At 46.4% G+C, this 15,058-nt stretch overlaps 1 protein-coding gene across 3 annotated transcripts in view; it reads right to left on the reverse strand.

Moving 5' to 3' along the window:
• LOC123520943 (gastrula zinc finger protein XlCGF7.1-like) overlaps nucleotides 1-14,535 on the reverse strand; it is a 16,123-nt gene extending 1,588 nt beyond the window's left edge. Inside the window, exons 1-4 of one of the 3 annotated variants that reach the window (XM_045283875.1) lie at nucleotides 14,500-14,535; nucleotides 7,376-7,460; nucleotides 5,984-6,182; nucleotides 1,008-1,121 (exon numbers count right to left, since the gene is read on the reverse strand). The gene's annotated coding sequence lies outside the window, so the exon portion shown is untranslated. Of the gene's footprint in view, nucleotides 1-1,007; nucleotides 1,164-5,983; nucleotides 6,183-7,375; nucleotides 7,461-14,499 lie in introns of those variants that run through there. The other 2 variants (XM_045283877.1, XM_045283876.1) reach the window with 2 other exon arrangements.
• Nucleotides 14,536-15,058: the final 523 nt, after the last annotated feature.

Below are 15,058 nucleotides of genomic sequence, written 5' to 3' on the forward strand. Positions count from 1 at the left end.
GTCCCCAGGAGATGACATTTAACCTGAGATCTGAAAGAAAATAAATTAGCCGTGTAAACAGCCACAACAAACACCACTTCAGGGAAAGGAAGGCACATAGGACACACAGTTATGTGCCAGTGAATATGAACTGCAGAAAAGAAGCAGGGATGGAGACAAACCAAACCAAAGACACAGCTAGCGAAGCATTTCCAACTCACAGTGACCCATAGGGCAGAGGAGACGTGCCCAGTGAGTTTCCTAGACTGTGAATCCTTGCAGGAACAGAAACCTCATCTTTCTCCTGTGGAGCAGCTGGTGGGACTGAACTGCTAACCTCAGTTAGCACCAATGAGTGAGTAGCTCACGTTGACACCCAGGCTACTTGGGAGACAGACTAGCATCTGAGAAAGTGAGCTGTCATGAAACTGGGTGATGGTGAGAAGGAAGAGAAAGGAGATATGGTAAAGGATAAGCAGGGCCGATGAGGAAGTATCATTAGAGTTGAATTAAAGATACATCTCAACCCTTTCACCTCAACCCCAACCAAAACAAATAAACAAAAACAGGGAAGGCCCAATTATGCACAGCTCCACTGATTTATTTGTTTGACAAATATCAGAGTATGTGATATGCCAGGTTCTACTCTAAGAACTGAGGATATAATAGCAAATAATCTAAACCAAAATATCTCTTACAGAGTATTTATTTTAATTAGGAGGTAGACAATCCATGAAGAAGTGAAAATGGACGATGCTAGGAAGATAGTGCTGGGAAGAAAAACGTAGTACAGGCTCTGGGAAAGGCGGGAAAAGATAGAGAACATTCCGTGTTCAACTGCATGATCAGGGAAGACCTGGCTGGGAGGCTAACATATTAGAGAAAAGACTTGATAAAATATATTCATGTGAATATCTGGGGATGAGTTTTCCAGGGAAAAGCCCAATATAGCAATGACTATCTCCACAGACCTACAGACTCCCAAACGAACTGTCTACCTAAGGCCCATCTGTCCACTTCACAATCACCTGCAGTAGTGCATGCTGATTCTTCTTTCTCGTCAGTTCCCTGAAAATCAAGTGTCCAGGGGTCTTCACCACTTTCCAACTGGAAAATCACATCCATGTTAGGAACTAGAAGTCCTACTTACAAAGAACAAAATGAGAAATGGCTTTGGGGACGAAAATTCATAGCCATTGCAAGGTTAATACCAGTTCCTAAGGAGGAAATGGGATTATCCAGAAAGTATATGCTTAATTTCCAGAATTAGGAGTGCGAGTTAGGAGAGACTTTCTAGAAAATCTAAGTTAATTTTAGTGGATGTGTTCACTTATTCCTGGGACCCTCCCCCAAGGGGAACTAGTCCTTCTTTACGCTGAGGGAAAGGTCTTGGCTTAAAGGCATATGGAAAAGGTCCTGCACTCAGGACAGCACTGTGAAGCCACCTCATTTTCTTCTGTAGCCTTTGAAATTTAAATAATGCATTTTTATCTATTTGCTTTACTTCTGCATAATTGTATTGAGTTTAAAAACTACAAATCAAAACAGAACAGTTTTAGAAATATAATTCAATTACTGTACAGATGCTATGAAACACTTAAATCTGAGAACATCACTTACCAGTTGTTTTTTTTAGAATTTCTTAAAAAGACAAAGATATGGGGTCCTCAGCTTAAAAAAAATTAAACTAGTAACTTTTAATTGTCTTATGAAATATTTAAGGAGTCCTGGTGGCAGACTGGTTAAAGCATTCAGCTATTAACCAAAAATGTTCTGGTTCAAATCCGCCAGCTACCCTCTGGGAGAAAGATGAAGTAGTCGGCTTCCATACAGATTTGCAGCCTTATTATGGGGTCGATGTGAATCAGAATCAACAGCCATGGATCCGAAATATTTAAGAACTACAAAAAAATATCAATATTAAAGTGAAAAACTAAGAACCTACCACACAACACATTAAGATTGGAGCCCTGCCCTTTCTGACTCCCTCTTCCTTCCATGAGGTAACTACCATACAAGACTTGGTGTTCATCTCCTGTGTGTTTAAAAACGTGCTTTCTTGTTTTCTTTATAGTTTTTTAAAAATCATTTTATTGGGGGCTTGTACAACTCTTATCACAATCCATACACACATCCATGTGTCAAGCACATTTGTCCATTTGTTGCCACCATCATCCTCAAAATATTTGCATTCTACTTGAGCCTCTGGTATCAGCTCCTCATTTCCCCCCTCCCTCCCCCACCCTTCCTCCCTCCCAAACACTTGAAAATTTATAAATTATTCATTTTTCAAGTCTCACACTGTCCAATGTCTCCCTTCACTCACTTTTCTGCTGTCCATCCCCCTGGGAGGGGGTTATAGGTAGATCCTTGTGATAGGTTCCCCCTTCTTCCCCCACCTTCCTCTTCCACTTCCTCTCCTGGTATGGCTACTCTCATTATTGGTCCTGAGGGGTTTTCTGTCCTGGATTCCCTGTGTTTCTAACTCTTATCTGTACTAGTGTACATCCTCTGGTCTAGCCGGATTTGTACGGTAGAATTGGAATCGTGATAGTGGTGGGGAGGAAGCATTAAAGAACTAGAGGAAAGTTGTATGTTTCATCGGTGCTACATTGCACCCTGACTGGCTCATCTCCTTCTGTAAGGGATGTCCAGTTGCCTACAGATGGGCTTTGGGTCTCTACTCTGCCCTCCCCCTCATTCACAATAATATGATTTTTTGTTCTTTGATGCCTGATACCTGATCCTATCAACACCTTGTGATCACACAGGCTGGTGTACTTCTTCCAGTGTGGGCTTTGTTGCTTCTGAGCTAGATGGCCACTTGTTTATCTTCAAGCCTTTAAGACCCCAGACACTATATCTTTTGATAGTTGGGTACTGTCAGCTTTCTTTACCACAGTTGCTTATGCACCTTCTTTATATTTTTTACAGTACAATTGACCCTTAAACAATAGGTTAAGATACCACCCCCTGCACAGTCAGAATTCCACATATAACTTTTGAATCCCCCCAAACGCAACTCTTTTCCAATTGCATATACAGTCTATCAACACATATTTTGCATGTAGATCCAGAGAACAACTGCAGTTTCAGTACAAGGTAAAACATTTTGGAAAAGTACCAGATTTTCACTCCTTCTGGTGATGTGGAGGTTACACGGTGGGCTGTGATCCGCATGGTTGGCTGTTCAAAACTACCAGCAGCTCCACAGGAAAAAGGCTGGGCTGGGCTTTCTACTCTGAGTTACAATCCCAGAAGTCCACGGTGGGTGGGGGGGTGGGGGTGTTGCTATGAGTCAGCATTGACTTAATGGCAACAAGAGAGGTGTAGCTGCAGTGACAGCCCCATGAATTTCATCTTCTTTCTTTTTTTAACAATGGTCTGAATGTTGGCTTTGTTTATTTTGAAAGGGTGGCCATCCACATTTGCAGACCGTCATTTTTGGTGCATAAAAGGCAATCCGCTCCTTCGTGTAATGGCATGGCCTTCCTCTGCTCCCTGGGAGCACTTCCACAGAACTAGTGGCACTGCACATGGCTCCCATGGTATGATTCCAGCTTTACAGTGCTGCACTCAACTCCATGGCAACTAAGCGAGCACCTTGAGTGGTCCCTTTTTACTTCCACATGCAATTTTCTGGGTACTAACATGGAGTTGATTGGTACCCTACACATTTAAAAGAAAATCTGAGTATCGGTGGACTTGTGCAGTTCCAACCCATGTTGCTTAAGGGTCAATTGTATTTCAAAATATTCCATGTTTATTGAAGAAGATGATTGTGGTAGTTACATCATTTCATGTCAACTTGATAAGTTATAGGGTGGAGTCTAGCCTGTCAATCAGATTACAGCCAGATGATGCCTCCTTGTGGGTGTGGCCTCATGCAGATGCTGGGAACTTCCTCTCTCTCCCTCTCTCCCTTCAGCTTCCTGTTGACAAGCCACACGGAGACTTGCTGAGACCTGTAAGAGCCCCTCTCCCTGCTTCACGTTCCTGGCGAAGAGCCACACTCAGAAAGCTGGAGGAGCCGCGTGGAGACCCACACCAGCGCTGAGATGCTTCAAAGCCACTGGATCCACAAGACTTTGGACCTACCAGCCTGTGCTCTTCCTGCATTTTCCATCATTGCATGTAGCTACATGAGTCTAAAGAGGGCTTTATGAGCTAGTATCAGACTTATGAACTTGATTTGGCCTGAGCTGGGATGTTTTCTTGATTACAATTACGCCTTGATATAAAGCTTTTTCTTACACATACATGAGCGTCAATGAATTTGTTTCTCTAGTCAATCCAGCCTAACACAATGATTGTGGAGGAAAAGTTGTTTGCTCATTAGGCAAATGGGACAGGACCACTACCTTCCATGGTTCATGGCCCATGCAAGAATGCTGATGGCTCAGTCATGGGAGCTGATGAAGCTGAGAGGCTGGCCTGAGATAATCGGACACTTGCTTCCTATTCCCTGAGTAAAGCTGCAGAAGACAGTAGTCTGCAAACATATCAGTTACATCATGTTCCCAACCTTACCCTCCCTTCCCCTGTCTGTGAATAACTTGGCTGATGTGTTAAAGGTCCTTTGTAAAACTTTAAAGAATTGTGAACTGTCCCTTTGTGTAATCCTGTCACGTGTTGCAGGCTATGTGTAGGGAATATTTAAGCCTGCGTCTAATAAAGTTTGAGGCCCTGGATTGTCTACTGCAGGGTCCCCTGCGCCTTTTGCTGATCCCTTTTGTACATAAGTTTTCTCCTTGTAGATCATACCCTCTGGGACCCATTTGGTTTGTAAGATAAGAGCTGGTCTCTACATTAGCTTACAGATGATTGGAAAATATTTAAGAAAAAAAAAATCACCTGCAAGTCTACTAGTCAAAGAAAATTACTGGTACTAGTTTGGTGTTGACCTTTCCAGATTTTTCATGGCATATAGATATATCTGTGCATGGTTCATTGTTTTTGTAAATGGACTCAAGCTCCAAACATTTGCAGCTTGCTTTTACCATTTACTAATCAAGCCATCATGAATGTCTTTCTAACCCTATAAATATCATCCAAGGAGCCCTGGTGATGATGTCAGGCAAGCACCAGACTGCTAAGAGCAGCACTGGTGCTTCAAACCCACCACCCACTCCGAGGAAGAAAGATGAGATGCTTTGATCCAATAACGATTTAAAAATCCTTGGAAACCCTGCACAAGTCACTATGAGTCAGAATCAACTCAATGGTTTTCAGATTTTACAGTGCTTCCATTTTTTCTTAATTTTAAGCAAGGTTAAGACAAACGTGTCTCACTTTCCCTCAATTTCCTGAAGGCTGCCCAATTCCAGTTTTACATAATACACGTTTTCTTTCACCTTAAAATGGGCCTTCAGCCTAACCTTCATTTAGCCTGTAAGTGCCACCAAGATCAGAAAAGCCATTCCTAGTGGCTTAGGGTGTCCCCAGGCTGCAAGGTGAGCTTTTACTCAAATTACAGCTGCGTTTTTACAACCTTAGCTCACGTCCTTGCCATTGGCTTTAGGAACTTCTGCGAATGGGACTGAGCAGTCTTCCTCCTGCCTTCCTCCAAGCATCTTGCTCTATTTGCTGGTCTTCTGATTCATTTACAGTAGAACACAGAGTCTGGAATCATCTCAGGCTTCTTATTTAAAACACAGTCTCTATACTGTCTCTCTCTTCTATTGTTCTTTCGGGTATACTTTTAGGTCTGGCTTTTTAATCTATAGCAACCCATTTTACCTCTTATATAAGCAAAAGGGTTTTATTATAACATTGCTAAACAAAACCAGAGGCCAAACCCATTGCCATCAGTTAATACTGACTCATAGCAACCCTGTAAGTAAAGACATTTTCAAAGTAGCTCCTTGAGACATCTACTAAATCCCAGCACTAACATCTTTGATTAAGCACAAACAGCAAAAGTCAAATAAACCCACCCACCACTCTTCCGGCCTTCCTGGGGATCTAGAGGAAAGCAAGGCAGACACGGAGTCACTATGCTCACCCAAAGACACACAACCCTTATAGGTCTCCAGCATCACTTCTCTGTATAAGGCCCTTTGAGGAGGGACCAGCCGAGTCCACTCGGCCTCTGCAAGTGTCAGGGCCACATCCTGAAGCTTCAGTGACTTCCGCAAAGACAAGCACATTCTGTTCATCTGTGTCCCTTCTTTGAAGCCTGAGGAGAAGGAAGGACTGCAGCACTGGAAGACATGTGGAATGGAAAATAAATGGTTTTCATAATGTCGAGCTGAGGACACTGGACGCTTTAGGCAAAAGGCACAGATCTGTGACACGAGGCATGACACTCTTGTTCATGGTCTCATCCCCGTAGCTGAGCCTCCTGTTAGCCTCAATTTTCCAACTCAACTTTCTGAAAGAATTGGGTCCAATGATCGCTAAAGTCCCTCCCAAGTCTAATGTTCATGGATTCATGAGATCTAAGTCTAACAAACTTAGTTCTCAAGCCAGAGGAAGACCTATGAGTTAACAGGTAACCGAATTATCCAAACTGGGAAAGGGACAAAGATGTGATGCCTCACTGAATGGGAAGATTGCCTTGGCCCAGACCAGATCCAGAATTTGAATCCTCTGATGTGATAGTTACATGATTTCATGTCAACTTGAAGATATAAAAGTGTAGGGGTGGAGTCTAGCCTGTCAATCAGGTCACAGCCTGATGGTACCTCCTGGTGGGCATGGCCTTCTCATAAGGAGGATTCTGGGAACTCCCTCTCTCTCTCTGGCTTCACCTTCCTGCTGTTGAGTCTCTCTGAAACCGGCAAGCCCTGTGATGCAGCCACCACCATCGGATCCACAAGACATTACACCTATCGGCCTGAGCCTGTGATCTTCCTGTATTCTGCATCATTGCCTGTGCTTCGTGAGTCTGAAGTGGGATTTGTGCACTAGTATTAGACTTAAGGGCTAGTATGGGACTTAAGGACTTGATCTGGAACTGGGCTGGCATGTTTGTGTAATATATAATTACTTCTTGATATAAAGCTCTTTTTTACATATGCACGAGTGTCTCTAGATTTGTTTTGCTAGTCAACCTGGCCTAACACATCTTAAAAAAATCCTTTAAGAGCGATCTGAACCATCAGGCTCATTATCAAGGGCAGAGGTGTCTGTCCTTAACTCTCTTTTAACTCCACCCATAACTGTCTCAACTCTCTGTCACCCAGTCATTCATTGCAAATGCAGGATGTGGACCTGTGGTCAAGGTTTTAAGAAGGGCTATTCAATAGGGAAGATCCTGAAGGTGTGCTGCCTGATGAGAAAAGTCGAAGGCAAACGTTCTCTATAGTCTTTTTCACAGAAACAGCCCCAGTCTCCAACCCACTCCATCCCTGCTTGCTGAGGAAGCCCCAGGCTGAAGAAAAATGCAACTCACCTGCCATCTAGCTGTTAGGGCCACAGTTACCATTTTCCCTATCTTCTGTATACTCGGAAAAAAGTCCGGTCCAGAGGTGGATGAGCTAGGACAGGAATCACGAAATAGACTAGTTTCATGTTGTAGGGATTGGACCCAGGCAACAACAACAAAATGTCCCTTTACTGGATGTGAAACAGCCTTTACGCCCCATACCACAGCAAACCCAGAGCAGGCCCCTCCCTTCCTAGGGGGTGAATATGATAGACATTGTTTCAATTTTTCTCCCAGATTAACAGATCCTGGGAACAGGACTGTATTCCCAAGTTGGAAAATGATTAAAAGTCAAATAACGCACCCCATAGTTAATATTTACACCATTTTAACAGTGCAATCAGCATTGCACTCTATAGTGATTAAGCATACATTGGCAATAAAAGCAATGGTGCACTCACTGAATTTGACACTCAGGAGAACATGAGCAGGAGAATGCTTATGCTGACACTTTTCTTCAAAGGGCTCATGGTCTGTAAGGTCCACCACAGCACAGTCACAGTGAATAGACGGTGTGTGTGAGCTCAGAGTCAGTGCTACAGGACAAAGCGCCAGGATCACACTAAAGCCAGCTCGCGTCAAGGGAGGTCATATTTAGCGTGCAAAGGGAATGATAGAGAGACCACAGGCAAACTGCATCAGGCATCTTGACATCAGTGACTTCTACGAGGGTTTATCCTTTAGCTCACTAGCACAGTGGTGATGACACTCAGCAGTGAAACCACTAGCCAGCTCCACAGGAGAAAGATGTGGCTTTCTATTTCTGTAGAAGGGCAGGCTCGGAAATTCACAGGGGCAGTTCTACCCCGTCTTATAGGGTTCTTGTGAGTCAGAACTGACTTGATGGCGATGAGCTTCAGTTTGGACTATGGTTTGAGAAGAACAGGTCCCCATCCTCCTAAACCAAACCCACTGGCATCTAGTTGACTCCAGTGTTGTGATCGTCAGCGCCCAGTGCTGTGGTTCGGCGCCGTTGAGTCAGTTCCGGCTCACGGTGGCCCTAAGAACAACAGAGCAAAATACTGTGTCGTCCTGCCCCATCCTTACAATTGCTTTGATTGAGCCCATGGTTGCAGCCACTGTCAATCCACTCTGTTGAGGGCCTTCCTCTTTTTCACTGACCCGCTACCTGACCAAGCACAGTGCTCTTTTCCAAGGACTGGTCTCCTGATAACATGTCCAAGCACACATGACAAAGTCTCACCATCCTCATTTCTAAGGAGCATCCTGGCTGTACTTCTTCCAAGGCCAAGGAAGAGGGTAGAGGGGTAGAAAGAAAAAGGGAAAGAAATTAGGAGTAAGAGGCCAGCAGTGTCCACTCAAGGCTGCTCTGTGCAGACTGCTATGGCACCCAATGTCACTCAGCACTACATTCGGGATTCCAGCTGTGGCTGAGATCGACGACTGTCTTGGTGCTCTAAGTGCTGCCATAACAGAATTACCCTAAGTGGATGGCTTTAACAAATACAAATTTATTCTCTTGTTGTTTAGAAGGTTAGAAGTCTGAATTCAGGGCACCAACTCTCAGGAAAGGCTTCTCTGTCGGCTCTGAAGGAAGGTCTTTGCCTCCGTGCACCATCTGTGGGCTCAGCACCCTTGGGAGATTTCAGTGTCTTAGTATGTCTTCCCTGGAGTCTAGGGGCTGCTCAGTGCAGGATCCATGGTCCAGAGGCAGTAGTACCCTGTGTGCGGCTCTTCTTTCTTGGTAGTAAGGAGGCCCCTCTCCCTCTCCCTCCTTGCTTCTCTTTCCTTTTATCTTGTGTATGATAACGAGATAAGAAGAGATGCAGGCTCTCCCTACCCCCTAGGAAAATCCTCTTACACCAGATCAAGGCTGAGCTCTTGGTAAACATCCCACCCTAATCCCCTTATAACGGATTGTCAGATCACATCAGAGGGGATGATTACATCACTACATAAATACCAAGTTGTGTCAGGATAGAACTTTCGAACCAAGGAGAATCATGGCCCGGGCAAGTTGACATATACTTTGGGGGGCCACAATTCAATCCATGACAACTACCAGTCAGAGGGTGTATTTCTGTGGGCAATATATTTGCATGTCCCTCTGTGTATGGATAGTGCTCCACATCTTTAGTGTACAGCTCCTCGAGATCTCTAGACAGGGAATATGCAGATGTCATCATAAATATTTAAAATGGCTACTTTACTTCTGCTGTGTGTGTGCGTGTGCACGCGTGCATGTCTGCGGGGCACCTGACATATGCCTGGAGAATGGCAACATGAGAACTGGGCTTGAACCAAGACTACTTTTTCCGGTTGTCAAGAGCTACATGGGCCTTGCATTTCTCCCTCCTTCTGGAGTAGCATGCTTTATTCCCCTCGGCACAGAGCAGACTCACTGAGGTCCCTAACCTTCAATTCTCCTGGGCTTGTTGGCCCCTCGCCCACTATCAATTTATCGTGGTCTCCATCTCCTACCTGGAGTTTTAGCCATTAAGAAGCCAATGACTTTGGATTGTTTCCATCTCTTGTCAATCAGCTGTGGCAGAGGCGCCTAAACAAGAGCAGTTCTCTAAGGAGAAGTGGCTGCTATGCTGAGCAGAGGAGGCAGAACTAGAGTGTGAGCAAAAGTTGGGTGGGTACTATGGCCAGGATCGCCACCATCGAGGTGGTGACTGAAGATTGGGGTTCTACAGCAGCAGGCCAGTGACGCTGGGGAGGGGTTATCAATACCTCCAGCAGGAAGTGGAAGGGAAGACAGGTCCAGGAACAGGCTGAGGCTGAGGTGGCCTTGAACCTTCAGATTCTGCTGGTTGAAAGGAATTGGACCAAGTCAGGTATGCCTGGCCACTGCCCTGCAATAGCTGGAGGAAGCAGAGAAAGATGCTGATGGGAGTTTGCGGGAAAAGCTGTTTGTTCCTTAGGCAAATGGGACAGAGCCATCACCTTTCATGGCTCAAGGCCATGGAAGGATGCTGCTGACAGCTCATCCTGGGGAGCTGACTGAAGCAGGTGCTGGCCTGTCTCTCCACCCGAGATAAAATGGACACTTTGCCTCCTGTTCCCTGGCAAACGCTGCCGAAAGCAGGCACCTGCACATTTATCAGTTTCTTCATGCTCCCATCCTCATCCTCTCAGGCCTCTCTCTCCCTCTGTGAATCACTTGGTTGAAATGTCAATGCTCCTTTGTATACTCTTAAAGAATTAAACTGTCCTTCTGTGTAAACCTGCCATGTGTTGTAGGCTGCGTGCAAGGAAAGTATTTAAGCCTGACCCTAAAAAAGCTCTGGGCCCTGGGAGTGTCTATACTGCAGGGACCCCCCCACCCCCACCCCCATTCCCTAACTTTTGTCTGTCTCTTTTATATGTGTTTTTCCTTGCAGATCGTACCATTTGATTGGAAAGATAAGAGCCACTCTCCACATTATCTTACAGGGAGCGAAAGAGGTATGAAGGTTCTTGAAATCCGGTACTTAAAAGATGGAGCTCTAGGAAATGCAACTCAAGGAAACCAAGCAAATTTCAGAAAAGGCAGACCGGAAGTGTGAGGAGGAGGCTTCCAAGTCAGTGACATTGACGGGAGCTTGGAACGCGCTATGGAGCGGGCTGGGCTGGCGGAGAGATGAATGAGCAAAAGTTCCCTCGGAAAGCAAGCAAATACGAGGGAGAGAGGAAGACTGAGAGAGGAAGACTCGTGCTGATAAACTCACAGAGACCCGTGCTGAGTTGCTGAGAGCAGTGGCCAGCTGCAAGCGACCACTGATGTGGAGAGAAACAGAGAGCACCAGCGAGCACCTTTGTACACAAAGGGTATTGGACCAGATCCTGCTGGACTGGAATGAGGAGTAGAGCACCCCAGACCCACCTGGATGCTCCTCCTCCTCCTCACCCTGAGGCCAGGTTGTCCGAAGCTGACCTGTAAACAGACGACGGATCTTTAACTGGAAGACTACTTTCTCCAGCTACCCGCCCCCCAAACTACACCTATCCCCCACTTTCCTAACTGGCATAGTGGTGTCACATAAGGCTGCAACCCTTAAAGTCAGCAGTTCAAAAACATCAGTTGCTTTGAGGGAGGACAGGACTTTCTACTGCTCGAAAGAGTTACAGTCTCAGAAACCCACAGGGACAGTTCCACCCTGTCCAATAGGGTGGCTATGAGTCAGCGGCTGGGAGTTTGGGTTTAGAGTTTCCGAGAAGCTGTCTTTGAGGAACCCTGGTGAGTAGTGGTTATGTGCTGGGCTGCTAACCCGAAGCTCAGCAGTTCAAAACCACCATCTCTTGGGAGAAACACGGGCTTCCTTCTGTAATAAAAAGTTACAGTCTCACAAACCCACAGGGGCAGGTCTGCCCTGTCCTATAGGGTCGCTGAGTAGGAATCAACTCAATGGCCGTGAGTCTGTTTGTTTTCTGATGGCCTCTGTCCTCCCCCAGATTACAGCTAGGCTAGAGGCTGAGCACTCTGGGGAACATCCGAGGAAACGTGAGCCCTGGGCAAGTGTCTTACAAAGCATGTGCTGGACGCAACTTGTAATTGCCTGGCGTTGTGGCAGCAGCCGCCTGGAAAACTCTCCAAATAGTGTCACAGCCCTGAAGCAGCAATCCCTTTCTTAGGTTTGGAAGTTAATTTTTCAGCCGAATGCATACTGTCTCTACAGAGGCGGAGCGAAGTATGGGTCTGCCTTGTCACCCCATGCTGCCGCATAGTGAGCCCGTGGGGGTTTCCGACACATCCACTGATTACAGGAATAGAGAGACTGGTCTCTCTCCTAAGGAGTGGTTGGTGATTTTGAAGGGCCGACCTTTCGAATCGCAGTCCAGTGTGTGACCCTTAAGCACCAGGCCTCCCGGCTTATTGAGAGCCAAGGAAGACTCCACTGTGGGAACCCTTAGAGCATCAACCAGAGCAGAAAAGTGCTTCCAAGAGGTAGCTAAAATAATAACAATAAAAGCCCTATTTAGGTTTTCAGATTTACACTATCTTGGAGCAAGGTGCTTTTTATTTTATATCATCAGAAGTGACCAATTAGGATGTCTGGGACCCCTTCTCTGTCCCATCTTTTCTCTGCTCCCTTCCGAATGACGCACAGTATGTGCCCCTCTATTGGCATCCCCACTTATTTGCTCCTCTTAAAAGGCAAAACTTTAAAAAACCCACTGCAGCGAGTCGATTCCAATTCACAGTGACACTCCACGACAGGGTAACACTGGCCCTGTGAGTTTCCAAGACTGCCGCTCTTTACAGGAGTAGAAAGCCCCATCTTTCTCCCTCAGAGCGGCTGGTGGTTCTGAGCAGCCCAACCCGCCACTAGGAGACTATGGATTTGCCACTGTTGCAGCCCTATGAAGTCATCTCGCCACCCTGTTCTGGTCTGAGCTGCTGTCCCTCAAAGTGCTCGTTATCAGTCAGTGCTGGAGGGGGATTGAAGTCGTGTGTACAAAACACTTATCATTTCGAAACTTTGCGTCTTTGGGATTGGGTGTCTAACTGAGTTTACTCCACAGTCTGTAGGCTGGCAGGGAGCTGAACTTTTCAAAAGTCCTCTCCCCACCCTGCTCCCCGTCTGGGTGAGGTTTCTGTGAGGTACGTTAGGTGTGCGTCCTGCAGCTTATTGGCTTAAAATGCACTCTCCTTTGGTGTAGTCTCGATTGGGGGTCAACTGGGAAAGACACCAATAAATAGTACAATAATTTTGATACTGCAAATCGACAAGTGTCTTTTTGAAACAAAGAACCGTGGAGGTGGGGGTGTGGGCAGAGGGTGGGGGTAGGAGCAGTTTCCTTAAGAAGGGGACTATGGCCAGTCTGGGTCACTACATAGTTTCCTTAAATAGTAGTATTTCAAGGTAAAAAACACGCGGCAAAGCAGCAGCTGGTGTACTGTCCCTTGAGTTCTGTTAGTATTTCACTCTCCCTCTGCCCCACACTAGTAAAAACAGACTCCAATCTCTGGCCAAAGCTGACTGGCGTCTGACTCAGAGTCCTTCTGGTATTTTTTGTTAGTAGAACCACGAGAAAGCAGTGTTTTCCCCACCAGTCTGCACTTGAGTCATGTGACATATTCTGTCATGCCATCTGAGCAGCAGAGAAAAACCAATCAACAGTGTGGCGGGAAGATGAAACATTATTAATCTAAGATGCCTACCAATGCATGAAAATAAGCTATGGATAGCTCGAGCCAAGCTTCCTGAGCAATTTCCTGAGAAATGCAGAAAGTTCTTTTCCAGGCTATGAGCTCTCTTTCAATTCACTCTCGATTCTGTAAAATCACTTAATAATCAGTCATGTCGTCTTCAGAGATCCCCAGAGGCACTGCTAACGGCCACACCCGTGGCTGGAGTCCGTCTGCCACTCTTGCGCACCAAGTTGAGGCCGCAGCGTCTGAGCCCTTCATGAGGCCACTCTGGGGCAGAATCGACTCATTGGCAGTGGGTTTGGTTTGTTCTTAAAAATCTTCTTTGCAGATCCCTATTTCTGACTCAATCACCTGGCTAATGCTAGCCTCTGTGATTGTGATTTGTGTCTTTGCGTTATCTCACGTAGATGATGACTCTGGGAAGCCACATTGTGCATTCCTCACAGTGAGACCGCTAATTCCGTATCTTCGGTGCTCAAGAAACATTTGCAGACTAATCGAAATGCCAAGTTAAAAAAAAGGTCTGGCTGGTGGTGGCAAGCAGCGCCGGGGATGAGAAGCAGGCCCTGGCCGACTGCCCCGTGGGACGCGGGAGAGGAAGGAGGGGAAGGGCACTCAGGATTCAGTGCGGTCACTTCAATGCCGGGTTACGGAATTGGTATGGAGGCGCGGGGGTTGGAAGGCGCACCGTTCAGTCCGGAAGGCTTGGGGAGCACATCAGCAGCCCCCAGTCCGGGTCTGGCTCGGGTTCGCGGCCCCGCGCAACCAAACCCCAGGCACTGACCGCACGGACGGGGCCGGGCGATCCCGACCTGACCTCGCCTCGCCACTGCCCGCTCCCGCCAGCTCCGGACCCCGTTCAAGGCCAGGCTGGGGACCGTGGCCGCGCGCAGTTCGCAGTTCCCGTCGCCGCGCTAAGCATGCCTTCCCTTTGGCCCAGTCCCCTCCTCGGGCCGCAGGTCCCTCCAAACCTGGACCACTAAGATCTCACCTTGGGCGCGAAACGGATCGCGTTCCCCGGACGCAGAGATAGCAGAGCGCGTGCGCAAAACCCACCCTCGGAAAACTACGGTTCCCACAAGGCTTCGGACGCTGAGGCGGACACAGTGGACCTGCTCCCGGAGGGCCAACGAGATGTTTCAATGGCATCATTGGGTTTGGCGTCACCTAGTGCCATAATTCTGGTGTCACACGCCCATCTCCTCCCCATGAGATCATACAGAATCCTTAGTAAAGTTTAACTAATTTTAATTTTAAAACGTAAGAATAGTTGTAAATTGCTTAAATGTAGTATTTCTTGTTAGATAAATACTAACAAAATTGTCTCATGAAATCTTTCTACACAGAATTATGAATGACTCTATTATTAGTATCTGAGAAGTCTTTATAATTTTCCCTTTTCTGAGTACTTCATTCTCAAAGTTATTGATACAGGTTCCTAAATACTAATTACAGCACCACTGTAACTAAAAAACCAGGAGCAATGAAAACAAAAGTAGGTGTCAGTACTGGCGTAGATGAAACCACACTATTGTAATTGAGTAATATTG

The sequence above is a fragment of the Echinops telfairi genome, unplaced genomic scaffold, assembly GCF_000313985.2.
Source record: "Echinops telfairi isolate 266 unplaced genomic scaffold, ASM31398v2 ScPeMD7_7467;HRSCAF=8505_1, whole genome shotgun sequence".
Classification (NCBI taxonomy): Eukaryota; Metazoa; Chordata; class Mammalia; order Afrosoricida; family Tenrecidae; genus Echinops; species Echinops telfairi.